Here is a 20,029-nt window from a genome sequence, read left to right as displayed (position 1 = left end):
GAAAACCAAATAATTTTGGTACATTTTATGGTTTAAGGAGAAGAAGATAGGATGAAATATCCTAAAATATAGAAGCACCAACCATTCAAAATTTGCAATCTCTTAACACCTTATGCATTACTTCCTTGAACTTAGGAATCATTGAAAACTCCTGTACACTTAGATTTAATTAAGTTAATTTTAAATGTAAGTTACATAATTGAAAGACATAAGATGTTTACCTGAGTCATTGCTTAAGAGAGGGCAATTAACAGTTTTGTAATAATAAAAGGAATATTTCTCTGTACTGCATTGTTGAATGACAACCAGAGTAACTAAGAAAGTGTACATAGGAACATGCTACTTCCCTCTTCCCTGCATTCCCTCTATGAGGTACTATCTGCTGCACAGGTCTACAGAATTATACCTTCAGATTTAGGACAATATGTACTCTGTTCTTTTTTATTTATTTATTTTAAGGTCATTCTTCTGGTTTGCCAAATTCTGTTAAGGCAGTGATACATTCAGTTCCTTATTTTGCACGAACCTGGTGTCCTTTCAAAAAAAAAATTATGTCAAGTAGGTAATTAATACCATAGATTTTAAAGAGAGAAACGGTTTTCAGTTTTTTAAGATAAATTTTTAAAAATAAATTTTACGGCTGTTCTCTTAAGGGATTTAATATTCATCTCTAAAGGACTTACTTGTAATGTACAAATTCCTCTTTTTTAGCTAGCAGGGAAATAAGGCTTTTTCTAAATCCTCGGAAGAAAATGCTAAAAATAGCTTTTATATAGAGTTCATCTGGAGAAAGAGCGTAATACTTATTGTTTTGACTAGGTATATAAATATTTGGTATAAAGTAACTAGAATAGTTTACTACTTTTTCCCTTCTGAAATTGTAACTATATGCAGAAATATATATCATTAGATTCCTGTGGTGGATAATAATTTCTTCAGATCCTAGAATAGGTATCTAGTGACTGCTTAATTGTTCCCAGATTGCATCAAAGATGAATTGAAATGAGTAATGATTTGAAAACGGTATGTAACCACATATTACTTGTTTCTGGTAATCAAGTCTTATTTTTTATAAAGAGCTGAGGCTTGACCATATGATTCTTTTCTGAGGATTCATTGTTATCAAAATCGGCTACTGCACTATTCTGTCATGCTAATGCCTTTGCATCATTAAGATCTGTGAAGAAGTTATCTTTTAATCCGCACCTCCTGGCCCTAATCCTCTTTGCAGACTTTATTTTTCTTCCTCCTTTATTTTTCTTCCTTCCTGTCTACTCACAGATACCAATGGATCAGTCTTCAGTGTCCCTCTGACCTCTCAGTTTTTCTTCCCTCTTTCCTCCCTTCTTTCCTTCCTTCCCTTTCCTCTCCCTTTCCCTTTCTTGAGGTTAGGAAATCGAGAGGAGGATTATTAAAATTATATCAGAAAAATATTTTAATAAAAAGACTCCATCCTACAAATAAAATAAAGAATTTCCAATACCTAATTTTAGTCCATCAGTAGATGGCTAAACTTGTTGAATAACTGACTACTTGATAAATAAGCTGTTGTTAGCTATAATTTAGTTCTTAAATACTGGTATTGAGGGAATTTCGTTTACTTTTTGGATGTGACTCCTCTCTCAAAGCCTAATTATTGCCCAAATGAATTAAATTACTTATTTTGGTGAAAGTGTTTTTCCATTTAAGTTTCTAAACCATTTTGTGATTTGGAACTATTTTCTAAAAATAATAATTTATGGGAGACTTTTACTTTCTCAGCATAAATTAAAGACAGACTTATATACACCATTACCATTAGAGGCCTGTGGAATCTAAGCATGTACTTCAAACTTAGATCTCTGTCCTTCAAGTTGAAGTTCTGGTTCTATGGTCCTGATAATTGAGGTGTTTATTGTGACTTTAATTCTCAAATGTTAGCACTGGGACTTATAGTTGGGGATGAATCTCCAAAATTATTACATGAATACCTTTCTTATGAAAAATTTTTTGTTAATAAAACAGTGTGATATCTGACGCCATTTTGAATATGTGGAAGGAATGTTTGAATAGAAGCCAATACGTCTTCACATACCTAAAGAACTCTGGTTTTGCAAGCTGAGCGCAGTTGATTGTGAAAGGAGAAACAGTTCTTGTTCTATTTCTTGGCACATACACCCTCAGGGTTTTGAGAAAAGTTTGCTCCTACAATAATTCTCAGAGCTGTTTTCTCAAAGGCAAAAGCATGGTTTCAAAACTCACCGGGCTTTAGGGCTTCCCTGGTGGCGCAGTGGTTAGGAAGCTGCCTGCCAATGTAGGGGACACAGGTTCGAGCCCTGGTCCGGGAAGATCCCACATGCCGCGGAGCAACTAGGCCCGTGCGCCACAACTACTGATCCCGCGCTCTAGAGCCCGCGAGCCACAACTACTGAAGCCCGCGCGCCTAGAGCCCGTGCTCCGCAACAAGAGAAGCCACTCCAACGAGAAGCCCACGCACCGCAACAAAGAGTAGCCCCTGCTCACCGCAACTAGAGGAAGCCCGCGCACAGCAATGAAGACCCAACGAAGCCAAAAATAAATTAAAAAAAAAACAAAAAAACTCACCGGGCTTTGGCTTGTTAGGTGTGACTTCACTTGTCAGATTTCCTGGCACATCAAATTATTGAATAATCTTGCTTCTCTAATTAAAAACCTGTAACAGGACAAATAAAGAATTTGGTAGATTGTGTCAGATACCCTGGAAATGCAAGTCTCTTCATAGTTAATCACAGATTGCTTACATAATGCAAATTGATTGCCAACCTCAAGGAACATAGTTATTTGAATAGATTATTAGGTCAGTTATCTAGTAGCCAAAAATCAGGTGCATGTTCGAGTCATAATGGATATGTTATTTTTAGTTGGTACCATTTTTCTCTCAATATTCAGAAATACAGATTGCGCATTTTAATAGGAATGGAAGCTCATGCTTGAAGATTTGCATAGGGCAGATGTATGTATTTTATAAAATCAAGTTGTAAAATATGTAAAGCTACTGCTTTTTAAATAAAATATAAATATTGACAGATAAATCTATATATTATATATTTTAAACACATGTATCAAACTTTTGTTAGTTGAACATAAACTACATTGTGTGCTTTATGGAATTCAGTAACTTTTAATAAAAAAGCAGTTGTCAATGAAAAAAAAAGCACCTCATTTTTAAATTGGGGTACAGGCTGACCTCGGAGATACTGTGGATTCAGTTCCAGACAAATGCAATAAAGTGAGTTATGCAATAAACTGAGTTACATGAATTTTTCGGTTTCCCGGCGCATATAAAATTTATGTTCCCACTGTATTGTAGTCTAGTAAATGTGCAAAAGCATTATGTCTAAAAAAAATGTTCATGCCTCAATTAAAATATACTTTATTGCTAAGAAGTGCTAACCATCACCTGAGCCTTCAGTGAGTCATGATAGCATCAAAGATCACGGATCACAGGTCATCATAACAAACATAATAATAACGAAAAAGCTTGAACTATTGCGAGAATTACCAAAATGTGACACACAGACACGAAGTGAGCAAACTGCTGTTGGGAAAATGGTGCTGATAGACTTGCTTGATGCAGGAATGCCACAAACCTTCAATTTATTTAAAAAAAAACTGGGAAGTGTGATAAAATGAAGCACAATGAAATGAGGGACGCCTGTAGCTTTTTCTTGTTTCCATCTCTTCCCACTGCAGAAGGAGGTAGTTTATAGGGTGATGAGCTCGGGCAAAACAAAACACCCCAAGACAAGACAAAGTTCCTAGTGCCTTGGAAGAAGCAAAGTAAAAGTTTAAATATACCTTTTTAATCTAGACGAGAGGGTGAATCTTAAATCAGTAAAACCACTGCATTTTTGCCTTTCTATTGATTTCTTTTTTTTTTTTTAAATAGATCTTTGTTGGAGTATAATTGCTTCACAATACTGTGTTAGTTTCCTCTTGATTTCTTTGTTTCAGTTAGCAAGACTTTTTTTTTAGGTTAGTTAGGCTCTTTTATAAGTTTTTATGTTGAGATTTTTATGCTTTCATTTGTTTTGCTTTGAGCACCTAATGATTTCTTTTACTGTCTTTTATGTCTGATCTGCCCCGAACAGTCGTGAGAATGGCCCATAAGCTAGTTTCTCCAGCAATCCATGCATTGCTGTGTGAAACTTTATAAAGGAGAGGGTCATGTGACTCACAAGTCATCTGAGGACACCCTGCCCCATTTCCTTACAATTGACAGAAGCCCCCTATCCCACACTCAGCTGGAAAATTTAATCTCTGCTCCAAGATTTCTGCAGATTCCAGGGTCGTATATTCTTAAGGTTACCTCTAGTTCTAACTTCCTGTTAATCTCACCGCAGTCTCTTTCTGAGGAGGACTATGCAGATATGGACACCATAAACTTTTCCTTAATTTTCTGCGTCCAAAATTCACAAAAGACATTTATTTGGTGTGTGTCTTAAAAGAAAGTTTAAGGTGATGGATGACTTCTACCCAGCACACAACTTGAAAACTGATTTTTAGGCACACGAGATCTAAAAATTCCTTCAGCTATTCCTGTTTCTTATTTTTTTTTAAATTGACCATTTCTGGCTTCTTTGCTGGATTTATTCTGTGACTTTTCCCTTTTCCTCTGTCTCTCACTTTTCCCAGCCCAAAATGTCTGGAGTACAAAGCTGGTCATCTATCTCTCTTTTTTTTTTTACTATCCTTCTACACTTCAAGCTTATTATCAAGATGTCTTTCTAAAAAAGACAGGATCCCCTAAAGAGTATTTTCATGCCAGCTATAAAAATAACATTTTTAACTCCCTTTTTAGGGAGTGGAAGCTTCATAGAAGGGAGGATTGGATGAGTTTACCAGGGATTTAAAGAATCAAGACCATGAAAGTGAGTCGAAAATACCACCATCGGAGAAAAATTGGATTTTGCATCTTTGTCTCTGTTTGACATTCTGCCCACGGCAGTTCTTATACTGATTGTTCACTTCTCTAAGAAGAATGTAGGTTCCACTCCCAGCCTCAGACGATGTCACTTTCAAAGAAAGATGGCCAAATTCACTTCAAAATGATGAGACTGCATAGAAAATGTGAGCAGGTGGGATTGGAGTGATTAGACCATTTTTGGTGTGCGTTTTCTCACCATTTCCCAGATATGTGGGACAGATTTTAGTGGAGAAGACCTATTCCTTCATTTCAAATAACAATATTAACTCCAATAATCACCAATACTTACTTAGGGTTTACGGTATGAGTGTTTCCCATTATTTAATGATATTATTTTACTCACTGATCTTCACCATGAACCAATAAGGCAGGCACTATTTTCATCCCCATTTTACGGATGAGGAACTGAGGCAGAGACGTCATCCAAGGTGGTTACAAACCAAGGCAGTTTGGCTCCAGAACCCATGTTCTTACCCGCCATGCTGCTCAGTCTCTCTCTGATTTCACAAATAGTAATGCCAGGGGACTGCTAAGCCCAGTGGCTCAACACACAGTGATTGGAACACCACAATCATACGTTAAATCCTGCCAGATCCTTCAAGCATCAGCCCAAATGCCACATCCACTGAGCAGTCTTTTCCATACCAGGATCATTTCCTCTGTCCCATTCCCACTGGTCAATGTACTGTTAAGTACATAATTGCTAAGTAATTATCTGTGCAGTTAATACTTTATCTCCTCAGCTAAAATGCAATGTCCATGAGAACAAGGATCACCTCTCTGTCACCACTGCCTTTCCAATACCCAGCAGAGTGTCTGACACATAGTGTGGCTTCAACAAATATTGGCTTAAAGGATGCATGAATAAGAATGGACACAGAAGTGCGTAATTCCAACTCCTTCCAGAGCAGGGCTTCGCAGATTCCACACTAAGCAGAGAAAAGAACACTTTCTTAATGGTTGAATTTTACTAATAACCCCAGCTTATTATGAGATTACACTTTTGCAGGTTAAGTTCTTTGCGAACGAACATAGCAAGGGAGGGTTTATTTAATGATAGCAGCTATCATTGGGAGGTACATATTATATGCAGGTGCCGTGCTAAATGTTTCATACCATTATCTTACCTGGTTCTTATAACCCCGTGGGTGACAGAGGCCCAGAGGACTTAGTAACTTGACCAAGGTGACATCACTGGCAGGAAGGCCTGGGATTTGAACCCCGGCAGGTCTGGCTGATGGCAAAGCCCTTGCTCTCAGTCACCCAGTTATAAGAATCCATTAGGGCTCCTGACGCCTTATTTTTACAAACATTTCTCCATGCTCCAACACACATTTATATTCACGGAGAGTCTTCTAGAAGACATAAATGTGGAGCCCTGTGCATAGAACAGTGCCTGGCACTTAAAAAGGTTTGTTGAATAGACGAATGGTTAGAAATGCCTTTCTTACTTCATTGTATTGAATATGTTATTGAAATAAAGTTCCCACCGTTTATGAAAGGGTGTCTACTTCTTATCTATTTCTTGTCTGTTTCTAAACCAAGCAGTTTAACCAAGTCTTCTGACAGCCGAGCTTCTGCCGTCTCATGCCTTCCACACTTTCCCTTTCATCTAAACCACTTACCAAGATATTTTCCCCAAGAGGAGACGGTCTCCTCTCAACTAAGGCAAATTCATAGTGAAATACCCACCCCTCATACATACATTCTTTCATTTAGTTGAGACCATCTCCTCCATTTTACCAATGGGGAAAAATGAAGCTGGTCCAGTATGTCTCTTAATTAAAGCTTTTTAATAGACACATTTTTTTGCAGCAAACTCTTTTCTGTATTTCTTTTGCAGGCCATGGAAGTGGGTGTGAAGTCTTCCCCCAGCAATGCAGGCAGGATGATGCTTTCTGATGCTCTTGGTTTCCTCTTGGGGCGAAGATAATGCTCTGAAATGCTCTACCCCCCTGACTGCTGCTTCGAGACAGTGGGTGCGAGCCAAGAAAATCTATTCAGCCGTTTGTTAGCTCCCAAAACAGCATCAGTGAGATAGAAGGGCCCAAAATGTGGATCTGAACATTCTGGTGCTTCTATTTTCAGAAGTGCAGCGGGATAAACGGCACGCGCAAGGTTTTGGAAAGAAAATCTGCAAAAGAACAATGAAAATAGCTCTTGCTGTTGGTCCCCTCCCCCATCCCTGACTCCAGCCTGGGCCAGGGAGGGACTTAAGTGAGCGACGAGAAAACAGAGCGGGCCACCAGTGGAAAGGAACTTCTCATCCTGAGTGGCCCCGTGAGGCAGGATGTGTTCTTTAAGGGACTTACTCCTTCTGTGATGAAATAAACGTAGATAGACTACTCTCTCCAAAGAGATCTTCTCTCTGAGCTGAATACTTCTAGAAGAGAGAAAGCCACAGAAGAGTACAATGACAGTGTCAGTTCTTTGCTCCCCGGCTGTAAAAACCTGCATTTGAAAGCTATATAGTCTTGGGAACTTGCACAGAGTAGCTGAGTATCCTTTGTAGGTTGCAAGAACGTCTGACGAGTATAATGTCTGTATGGGTACTTGTGCCCCTTCTGGAAAACAGGGTCACTGGGGGAAGAGGCTCTGACTCGCTCATTTCAGAATCCAAGTTGCACTGAGCACAGGGCCAGACACACAGGACATGGTCATCAGGGAGGGAGGGTGGAGGGACCAGGGAGAGGGACCAGGTTTGTAGAATCAGCCTGGGAGCCTGGCTCCTCGCCACTTCCTTTGTTGATCCTTCAACCTTTAAAGCAGAGGACTGAGCTTTTTTTTTTTTTTTTTTTTTTTTCTGTGGCTTGGACCCCTTCAACAGGCAGATGAAGCTTGTGGATATCTTCTCAGAATAATGATTTTTTTTTTTAATATCCATAAAATGCATTGTCTTTTCAAAGAAACTAATTTCACTGAAAATAGTTATCAAAATATTTAATAACACTAATGTGTGAAATGGTAATATATGGGCTTCTTTATTAACACATTAAAGAAAAAGGTCCAGTGGCAGGTCTAAAGACTTCATAATTTTTAAACAGTGATAAGTGTAAATGATATTTTGAAATATTGGCAACACTTACAACATGATAATTAGCTATGATTCCTATTGGTGACATGGTCACAGCTACTCTAATACTTAATGCTGCTGTGGTTTATTCCCTCATTCATTATTGAGGGACATATCAAATTTCAGTTAGGAGTCAGTGGAAATGAAGACGCTTTTTATTTTTGCCCTCTGAGTTCATGGCCTTCCCGGCTAGAAGCCTCTGCTTTCAGCACTGCAGTGGCCTGGGAGCGATTCCTCAGAGCTTTTCTCTGCTTTGTTTGTGTTCATCCCCGCCACCTTATCTTCTTGTCCCATGGGTTTCAAAGTAAGTTGATGATTCTCAAATTTCTGCTTCCAAACCTGGATGTCTCTGCTGAAACTCCTTCAGTAGTTCTGCAGGTGTCTTGTTGGCAGCTCACACCAAATGGTCCAAAGGGCTCCAATCTACCCACTTCCCACCTGTCCAACTGTAGTCTCTCCTGTCTCAGTCAACAAGGCCCCATTCTTCTGGTGGTCCAGGCCAAAGAACGTGGGCTCTCCCTGTCTCCTCCTTTTCTTTCACCCACATCCAACCAATCAGTAAGTCCTCTCAGCTCTACTTTCAAAACATTCATCATATTCCACCTGGCTTCCTGACACCTGTAGGACTAACACCTGGGCTCAGATCACCCTCATCCCTCTCCCAGATTACTGCAATAGCTTTGTAACCAGTCCTCTTTCTCTTCCTTTGCCTTCCTCAAGTCTGCTTTCAGCACGGCAGCCAGAGGAATCTTTTAAAAACAAGAGTGATGCAATCTGTACCACTCCTTTTTTCAAAACTCTCCAAAATCCCTTCCATTTCACCAAGAATAAAATTCACGTTTCAAGCATTGACTACAAGGCTCATCCTGCCTCATGGTCTCTCTGACAGCATCACTCAATCAGCCTGAGCTGCTTTTGTCTCCTGTTGTTCTTCAAATTCACCCACTCAATTCCTACTCCAGGGCCTTTGCCCTTGCTGTTACTCGGCCGGAATGCTCTTCCAAACGTCCACGTGACTCATTTCTTCCTTCAAGTTCTGGTCAACTACAATCAAATATAATATAAATGGGTGAAGGCTTCCCAAAACCTGTTATGGACTGCATTCTGTCCCCCCCCCCCTCCTTCCCCCCATTCACGTACTGACGTTCTAACCCCCAGTACGTCAGCATGTGACTGTATTTGGAGATAAGGGTCTTTAAAGAGGTAATGCAGTTAAAATGAAGCTGTTAGGGTGAGGCCTAATCCAATCTGATGGGTATCCTTATAAGAAAAGATTAGGACACAAAAAGAGACACCAGGAGTGCACATGCACAGAAGGACGACTATGTGAAGGGGCAGCAAGGGGCCGCCATCAGCAAGCCAATTAGAGAAGCCTCAGGAGAAACCAACCCTGCCAGCACCTTGACCTTGGACTTCTGACCTGCAGAACTGTGGGAAATAAATGTGTGTATTTTAGGACCCCTAGTCTGTGGTGTTTTGTTATGGCAGCCCTAGCAGATGAATACAACACCCTGTATACATGATAATTCCACTCTCCCTCCCAAGACTCATTTTCCCCTCCTTTTCCTGCTCTATTTTCCTCTGTTAGCACACATCACCATCAAGTCCACTAAATATTTATAAAACATAAGCAAATTATTTTATTTGCTCATGGTCCATCTTCCTTGCTGGGATATACGCATTATGATGGCACAGACTTTGCCTAGATTGTAGACTGACGAGCACTCAGATGAGAGTCCTACACTCAGTAAATATTTGTTGAATGAATAAATTAATGAAATGGTTTGCTTCTAATAAAGCTGCTTTCCTATTTCAGCCACTGTTATTATTAACATCAGGCCACCACTCTGGAATTAGATGGATCAGCCCACATTCAGGCATGAACAGATATGGGCCATCTCAAGACCCTCCACTCAGAATGGCCATCATCAAAAAATCTACAAACAATAAATGCTGGAGAGGGTGTGGAGAAAAGGGAACACTCTTGCACTGTTGGTGGGAATGTAAATTGATACAGCCACTATGGAGAACAGCATGGAGGTTCCTTAAAAAACTAAAAATAGAACTACCATATGACCCAGCAATCCCACTACTGGGCATATACCCTGAGAAAACCATAATTCAAAAAGAGTCATGTACCAAAATGTTCATTGCAGCTCTATTTACAATAGCCAGGACATGGAAGCAACCTAAGTGTCCATCATCGGATGAATGGATAAAGAAGTTGTGGCACATATATACAATGGAATATTACTCAGCCATAAAAAGAAACGAAATGGAGTTATTTGTAGTGAGGGGGATGGAGTTAGAGTCTGTCATACAGAGTGAAGTAAGTCAGAAAGAGAAAAACAAATACCGTACGCTAACACATATATATGGAATCTAAGGAAAAAAAAAAAAAAGGTCATGAAGAACCTAAGAGCAAGACGGGAATAAAGACACAGACCTACTAGAAAATGGACTTAAGGATACGGGGAGGGGGAAGGGTAAGCTGTGACAAAGTGAGAGAGTGGCATGGACATATATACACTACCAAACGTAAAATAGATAGCTAGCGGGAAGCAGCTGCATAGCACAGGAAGATCAGCTTGGTGCTTTGTGACCACCTAGAGGGGTGGGATAGGGAGGGTGGGAGGGAGGGAGATGCAAGAGGGAAGAGATATGGGAACATATGTATATGTGTAACTGATTCACTTTGTTATAAAGCAGAAACTAACACACCACTGTAAAGCAATTATACTCCAATAAAGATTTAAAAAAAAAAAAAAAGCAAAGAGAAAAAAAAAAAAAAAAGACCCTCCACTCTACCAGCCAAGGAGGGGACAACGTCAGTCAAGTGAACCTAAGCTGACTCTCTTCCCCTCACACCTGAGGTATGTTCTTTCTCGCCTGGGCAGGTAGGTAGGGAGCTATTTCTAACTGCTAATGATACTATTTTTCTTTTTTGTGTGTGTGCTTTCATATTTACACAGTTCTTTCCTATACTTTCAGTTTAATCCTCTCCCCTACTGTCTCAGAAAAAATTGCTTATTAACTCAGTATTTGCATACAATTTTATTCATACTGTGAGCAGAGCACTTTAAGTTAGTGATGTGTTTATTTACCTCTTCTGCTGGTCTGTGGGTTTCTAGAAGGAAAGAATGTCTGTATTCTCAGGGCTGAGTGTAGTGCTTGGCAGATAGCAGGTGCTGATTGAATGTTTGTTGATGGTACTATTATCTAATATTTGTTGAGTTGTTCTAATTTCCTTATATTAAAATGGGGATATTATCAGCACCTCTCAAGGTTGCTGAGTTAACGTAAGTAAACCACTGAGACAACGTCTGGCACCTTTTAAGCACTCAACAAGAGTTAGCCATTGCTGTCCCTGGTGTTGGTAATGGTGTCATTTAAGCGTCTATTCCGTGTACTAAAGTGCTTTCATTGCAACAGTTATGTGAGATGATAAACCAGCCATAATCATGATAACAGTTCATAGTTATTAGGTATGTAATAAGCGCCAAATTTGGGGCTATCTAAAAAACCCGCTATCTAATTTTCACAGCAATCCTACATCATAGATACTCTTGAGTCTCAATTTAGAGAAGTGGGGACAGACTCAGAGAGGTTAAGCGACCTGCCCAAGGTCACACAGCAGAGAAGTGGTAGAGCTGGGATTTGAACCTGAGCCACACTGACTCCAGGGTCGTAACCACTATGTTGTGGTGGGTGGTACAGTTCTCACTGTAGGAATAAAGAAACAGAGAAGTGGAGAGGTCAGCTAACTGGACAAAGTCACATAGCTTGTAAGCATCAGAGCAGATATTTGAGACGAGAGAATTTCCTCCGAGTCGGTGGGATTGGGGGCTGGCTGGGATTTGAGGTGCCCTTCACAAGGACACGAGATGATCCAGGGGATGGTCAGATATCTGGGTGAGCCCTTGGGGTGAGTTAATTTAGTGCTATTAAATAAGTCTGAACTCTGAAAGCAGGCTGAACACACCAGGCATGTCCCCCACCCTAACAGGACATTACACAACTGCCTACACGATTAATTATTTAAATGCAGAGTGATAAGTGCTAGAAGGTGTAGGGGGCTCTGAGAGTTCATAACAGGAAATCCTAACCGAGTCGGGTCAGAGGAGACCACAGCCACGAGGGGCAGGGCTTGCAGCAGGAGGCTGACGGCGCTCTGCACAAACCTTGCTCCCGTGGGGGCTGGAGAAGAAGCATCCTCCAGGGAAACAGACTTTGGAGAATTAAATGATCCCTTGCATTTCCTCTCAACCGTATGATTTAATTACTGGGAAATGCCACATACATCTTTCTGCAGGGACAGATGTGTGGAAGGAAAGGCAGTCAGATTTAATATTTTTTCTTCTGGTTTATGTTTCATTGATTTTTCTAGAAGGAAAGGCTTCTCTTTGACCTTGTTCCCACTAAGCGGGTTTGCTTGGGACAAGGAGCCTGGCAGCCTCTCGGAGATGGAAGACCCTGGCCCCGTGCCCCAAGGGAAGTCAGGAGGCAGCCAGGCAGGAGGGCGAAGGTAGAGACAGCCCTGTGTGTCTGAAACTGTGTCTCTCCTGCTTCCCAAGCCCCCCATCCAACCTGTCACCAAGTCCTGTCAATTTAACTCCCAAACCTCCCTCCTATCTGCCCATTCCTCTCAGCCCACAGCTCTCTCCCTAACCCAAGTTGCCATCTTTTCCTGAAGTAGACTCCTAACTCCACCCTCTACCTCCACTCTTGTTTCCTTCCAATAACTTCTCATCAGAGCCAACAAAGTGACTGTCTTAAATGTAAATTAGATCACTGTCATCCCATCTTCCTGAAACCCTTCAGTCGCTTCCCATTGCACTTGGGAGAAACGTCAAAAATCCTTTGCATGTGGAAACAACCTAAATGTCCATCAACAGATGAACAATGAAAATGTGGTAGAGACATACATCGCAATACTATTTAGCCTTAAGAAAGAAGGAAATTCTGCAAGTCTGCAAAAACATGAATGAACCTTGAGGATACTGTGTTAAGTGAAATAAGCCTGTCACAGAAAGATGCATGATTCCACTTATATGAGATATTGAAAATAGGCAAACTTGTAGAATCAAGGAAGGAATGATGGCTCCCAGGGCCTACTGGGAAGGAAATGGGGAGTTGCTAATCAACAGGCTCAAAATTTCAGTGAAGTCAGGTGACTCAGCTCTGGAGATTTGCAGTGCAACATGGCACCTGTCGTCAACCACGCTCTATTGTACACTTAAAATTGTGTTAAGAGGGCAGATCTCACGTTAAGTGGTCTTACCATCATAAAATAATTTTTTTAAAGAATTAAACCACATATCACCACTACTCATTATTTTAAAACTGAAACTTGAGATGAATGACCAACGTTTTGTGTGTTTCAGTTCATCTGGGAAATAGATGCTGACTAACTTATTCCAGTAACAAGATAATCTACATGCACATTATTAATAAATGCTGGAAAGGTATTATTGATTTGATAATTTGATGATCAACGTTTTCTGTATATCAGGATTATTGGACTAAATTTATTTAAAACATACACAATGTGTGACAAAATTGGACATTTTTAGCATGAAAAAATACACTTTTTTATGTTAAAAAAAACCTTCCCACGGTCTTCCAAGCCCCCCGTGGTCTGGCCCCTGCTTACCTCCCTGAATCCTCTCCTCCCCTTCCTCACTGTGCTATGGCCACAATGACTCTCTTCTAGCTCTTTGGAAAAACTCAATTTCTTCCCTTTTCGTGGCCTTGAGGGTTTTAATATACACGAGTGACTTCCTCAGGGAGCCCTGGTCTGACCCCTCCTTCTACAATCTAGATTCCTGTGTTACACTCCTCACAGTATCTTCTAATTCCCCTTTTTTAGCATCCCACACACTCTCCAAGCTTAAATGTCTGCAATTATTTGTTCACTGAGTCTCCTGCTGGAGTTGGTAAACCAGAAGGGTAGAACGGACTGTTCTGTCTTGTTCACTACTTTATCTCCTGTGCCTCGAAGGTTGAATTTCTTCCATGAATATTTATGGAGTTCTTAGGAGGTGTCAAAGGCTGTGCTAGGTGCTAGGGACACAAAAGGAATAAGATGTAGTCTCTGACCACAAGCTAGATCTCTACTGAGATACATGTAACTGTAAGTGGAAGAGGTAAGACCAGATGTGCTTTCTGGTACATCAAATGTTTGAGGAAGTAAGTGAGGAAGGAATACTCTGAAATACATATGGAAATAGTACTACCTGTAGAAAAGGAGAAGGGATCAATGAATTTGCCTGGGAAAACTGAGATGGATTCTCAAAGGAGGTGGTGATTGATTTTGACACTAAAGGCGCCTAAAGGATGAACAGGCATTGGTCAGATGCACAAATTGGGAAGGAACATTATATCACAGAGGCTGCTGTGCAGGAGATAGTCTGGATGAGACTGAAGGTAGGGAGGCTGGTTAAAAGGCTGGAGCAATAGCTCAGATGAGAGATGAGCAGGCCTGAACTGGAAAGCAGTAGAGCAGTTGGTGAGGAAGAGATGGCTTCTGGGGACATTACAGGGGGGGTTGAATTAGAAACAGTTAGGATTCTGTTTGGCTGTAAGAGAATTCTAATCAACAGTAGCCTAAACAATGTAGACATCTCTTATCTCACTAACAAGAAGGCTGGAGACAGACACTCCTAGTTTGGTTTAGCAACTCAATTATGTCATTAAAGATCCAGATCTCTTCCAGTATGGACTACAATCTCTAGCTTATTGGCTTTTTATATTCATGTTTGTTGATTCATGGTTGCAAAATGGCTGCCACAATTCCAGGCATCATGGCTACCTTCAAAGACAGGAATGAGAGGTTAAAATGGGGGAGCCAGAGTGTTGAGAGAGGATCATTTTACTTCTTTCTCCTTTTATTAGGGAGAAACTATTTTCCAGTTTCATAGCAGATATCTGCTGATGTCTCCTTGGCCAGGACAGTGTCCTGTGGTCACTCCTAGCTGCAAGGTGAGCTGAGAAATACGGTATCCAGCAAAGGTAAACAGAGGTGCCTGAATGGCTTAGACGAGTCATGATCCATGCCCTGTAGCTTGCAGAACGCCCTCCCTTAAACAAAATCAAGATTCTGTTGGTAGGAGGCCTAGCTTTGAGCAGTGTCTTCCATAGGGTGGGAGGTGGGCTCCGGTTTTATATAAACTGTCTCCACCTGGATATGAAAAATGGCAGCTCCCCCTTGGCTTCAGTGCTGTGGAAACGACCTCTTGTTCCAGCTGAGCCTGCTGTTCTTTGCTCATACATCCCCAAGAAGATGATTATACAGAACTGCAAGAGCTTTCTTGTTTCCCTGAATATTCTCGAGAAATAAGACTGCATTAATAATTTGTTTTCTTGGTATGGGTCATTCGGTTGCAAAACGATCTTCTAGTCATAGCACGATACTTCCCTTCCTCATTTACATTCACCGTTGGTTTAATTATGTTTTTCAGTCAGAATACTTATTAATTTTATAGACCTACCTGAAAATTAAATTGGGTAAATTCCTTTTGGTTGGTACTTTGAAAAATGTGTTTTTCCAAGCCACTGCTGGAGCCCACTTCGGCCCTGTACGGTTTTGTTCCTCTTTAAGTTCATTTGCAAATAACACTGTGTTGGTTTAAAGGGTATTCATCATTTCTGAGCAGGAGAAACACCGCAAAATGCAGCCCAATTCAAAATATAGTAGGAGGACAACGGAGAAAATGGTCAAATATTTTATTTTCTCATGGGGGGGGGGGAAAGCCACGGAGTGAGACAGAAAATTTCTCTTCTGATTCAATGAATTTGCCTTGTTTGTGGAGAGACTTCAATGTGGTTCTGAAAAAAGCCAGTAAGTCACAAAGTGCAAAAAGGACGTGGAGTGAGTCCTTCTCTATTGACCAGGGTTAAGGGGGCAAAATGTGACAACAGCAGGTGGGGCATTTATTCATTAAACATTTACCAACCTGCACTGTGTCTCCGGAACCATGGTGTTAGAAACCAAATTAAGACATGTTATCTATCCTCAAGCAACTCATATTTTCACAGTAGAGACAGGTAAATACACGATGATGATGAAACATGAGAAGTGTTATGATAGACAAAAGCACAGAACACTGGGAGAGGCCAGAAGCAGGGTGCCAGCCCCCTACCCTGAAAGCACTATGAGGGCAGGAATCATACCTACACTATAGGGGCTGGCACTCCACCACTCAGGCCAGTGCCTGGCATATAGATGCTCAGTGAGTGGTTGCTGGGTGAATTGGATTAAAATGAATCAGACCTGATGCCATGTATTAATTAAGGTAATATTAGCTGCTATAACAAATAAGCCTGCAAATCACAATGGCTGTAATACAGTAGAAGTGTGTGTGGGTGTGTGTGTCTGTGTGTGTCTGTGTGTGTGTGCACGGCACCTCCAGCTTGCTGACTGCCGATCTTGGGACTTCTCAGCCTCCGAAATTGCACGAGCTAATTCCTTATAACAAATTTCTTTATATATTGATATATACCACCATCCTGTTGGTTCTGTTTTTCTGGAGAACCCTGACTAATATGAACCGAACAAGTGAATTGACTTTGGTTAGTGACTAATCATAAAATGACAAGGTTATACTGATCATAAAAAAAGGCTCTATTTGGGAGAGGAGGACAAGAGCAAGTGATAGAAACTTTCATATAAAAACCAAAGCAGAAGGTAACTGGTCCCACACCTTGACTTTTGCCCAAATCCTGAAAATCCCTAAGAAGGTTTTCAAATCTATGAACTTTGAGTTATGCAGGATGAATAAGTTCTGGGGATCTAATGTACAGCATGGTAACTATAGTTTAACAATATCGTATTGTATACTTGAAATCTTAATTGTTCTCACCAAAAAAAAGGGTAAACATATGAGGTGATGGGAATGTAAATTAGCTGGATTGTAGTAACCATGTCACATTGTATACATTTATCAAATCATCGCACTGTACACCTTAAATATAAACAATTTTAATTTGTCACCTATACCTCAAAAAAGCTGGAAAAAAGGAATATTTGTTTTTAAAAAAAAAGACACCAGTAGCTCAAGGTTCTAATCCTGTGCCTCTAAATCATTTGTTCAAGCCCCAAATGCTATCAGACCTCCATCTCTTCAGTGTAAAATTAAGGAATTGAGTCACGTGGTCTCTGATGCCCCTTCAGCTCTGAAAATCTATGACTCTTCAGGAGTTTATGAATTTTCACAGAGTTTCCTGAAGCCGTGTGGATGGGTCCTGGCTACAGAATAAAAGAAATCAAGTGAATTCTTCGTTGTGGTGGGACTCGGGGGATGGGGTGAATTCCTCCTGGGTTCCCAGCCTGGCTCCATTACTCTGTGGCATTAACTTTGAGAAATTTACATAACCTCCTTGTGCCTCCTCAGTTCCCTCACCCATAATATAATAGTAGCACCGTTAAGATAATAATAACATCTACCTCATGATGGGGGTTGTGAAAATTAAATGAGATGATGTTTATAAAGTACCTACAGCGGTGCCTGGCTCACGGTCAGGGCCCAGTAAATGTAAGCTGTTATTACTGCTAGTGTTACTATTCTCACGATTATTTCCTTGTTTAGAAACTTAGCGGTTGTCACTTTGCTTTTTACTCTGCTCTTTTGTTTGGTTTCCCTCACCTATTTTATACATTCCGCAAATGGGTGAAGGATGGATGTCAGGCATGGGGAGTGATGGGGAATAAAATAAAATATAAAAGCATGTTTCTAGATACTTTGGAAACAGTAGATACAACTGCAAAAGGAGGCATAACCAAAAGCTAGAATAAAAAATTACAAGGGCACTATCTATATAGCATTCTCAAAATGTCAAAATTGTTATGATGGAAAACAAATCGATGGTTGCAGGCCATTAGGGGTGGGGGTGTGGCTAGAAAAGGGTAGCGTGAAGGAATTTCTTTGTGCTGATGGAACAGTTCTGTGCCCTGATTGTGGTGGTTGCATGGACTTATTCATTTGATGAAATTTCGTAGATCTACAAACACACACACACGCGCGCGCGCACGCGGGCGCGAACGAGAATCCGTAAAGATGGACAAAATCCAAATAATGTCTGTGGTTTAGTTAACAGTATTGTACCAGAGTCACTTTCCTAATTTTGATGGTGCAGTCTGGTTATGTGAGATGTTACCGTTGAGGGAAGCTTGGAGAAGGGCACACAGCAACTCTTTTAACTATGTTTGCAGCTTCATAGGAATGAAAAATTGTTTCAAAATAAAATTTAAAAAATTACAATAGCAGTAGAAAAATTAAAACTATCCATTTAACGGTAACAGGTGATTACAAGATATAATAGAAAGTAAATTCCCAATTTTTCCAATAGAGCTGATCACAGACTCAGAATGGGGTGAGTCACAAAGGAAAGGAAACCAATTACCTTAGGTTACTGAGCGACAGACTTGGCAGGCACCAAAGTGGTCACAGTCACCAAACGCCACCCCCGTGATACCACGACTGGGCAAGAGTCCAAGAAGCGAGGGCTGAGTGAGTGGTTCTGTGGGACCCCCCTTGGCTGGAGCATGTGGTCCCTGCTGGAGATGCTTGAGGCAAATTTGGGAAGAACTGGAACAGGAAGCAGAGAGGGGAGGGTTTCAGACTTTGCATAAGCACCTAAGCCAAAGCACGGGTGCTAGAGAGAGCTGGGTACTACAGGAGTCTCTCCCCAAGCCCCATCCCAGCCTCTGTGCACCCTCAGAGCTTGCCGACTCCTTGTGCTACGTACAGTATTTTTGATGGACTGCTTTTGCACTGGGATCAAAAAAGGGGTGAACCCTCTCACTCCTTCTTGGCTGTGTTTGATTGTGGAAATGATGAGGGGGATGAAGCTGATGAGAGCACCAGACACAGAAATGCTGCAGGTGCACCTGGCATGGTCCTAAGCATATTACATATTCTTACTCATTTAACCCTCACAACCACCGCTAGGAGGTAGGTACTATTATCCCCGTTTTAAAAGTAAAGTAACTGAGGCTCAGAGAAGCAAAATACATTGCCCAAGGTCACATAGTTTAGAGTCGACGCTGTTGAGTTTACTCTCAGCATGATCACACCTTTTCCTTCCTCATTGCTTATGAGTGCTAAGAAGGCAGGACAGGGGGACCACAAGGATTAGAAACCCCATTTAGAAACCTTAATGGTTGTCTCTTTACATTTTAGCCTTTTTTGGGGTCTTGCTTCCCCCAACTCTTTTGTACATTCCTTAAAAGGGAGGAGGGTGCCATGGTATGTGATGGAGAGTAAAATAAAGGAAAATATAATACATTAATTTAATATACTGGCTGGCCAAAAAGTTCGTTCGGGGTTTTCCATAACATCTTACTTTTTGGCCAACCCAATAATTATAATGTATTATATATTAACATACTGTAACATTATAAAGTAAAAGTAGGTTTAAGGATACTTTAAAAATAAGTAGACATAATTGGGAAACACGCATAACCAAAAACTAGCATCAAAAGTACAAGGGCACCATTTGCAGCAACATGGATGGACCTAGAGATTACCATACTAAGTGAAGTTACGTCAGAAAGAGAAAGACAAATACCATATGATATCATTTATATGTGGAATCTAAAATATGACACAAATGAACCAATCTATGAAACAGAAAAAGACTCACAGATATAGAGAACAGACTTGTGGTTGCCAAGGGGGAGGGGGGTGGGGGAGAGATGGAGTGGGAGTATGGGGTTAGCAGATGCAAACTATTATATATAGAATGGATGAACAACAAGGTCCTACTGTATAGCACAGGGAACTACATTCAATATCCTGTGATAAACCATAATGGAAAAGAATATAAAAAAGAATGTATATATATATATATATATAACTGAGTCACTTTGCTGTACAGCAGAAATTAACACAACATTGTAAATCAACTATACTTCAATAAAAAATAGTACAAGGGTACCATGTATATGACATTCTCAAAATGTCAAAATTACACCGATAGAGAACAAAATCAGTGGTTTCCAGGGGCTAGGG

Source organism: Eschrichtius robustus, chromosome 16, assembly GCF_028021215.1.
Source record: "Eschrichtius robustus isolate mEscRob2 chromosome 16, mEscRob2.pri, whole genome shotgun sequence".
Lineage (NCBI taxonomy): Eukaryota > Metazoa > Chordata > Mammalia > Artiodactyla > Eschrichtiidae > Eschrichtius > Eschrichtius robustus.
This window is presented reverse-complemented; position numbering follows the sequence as displayed.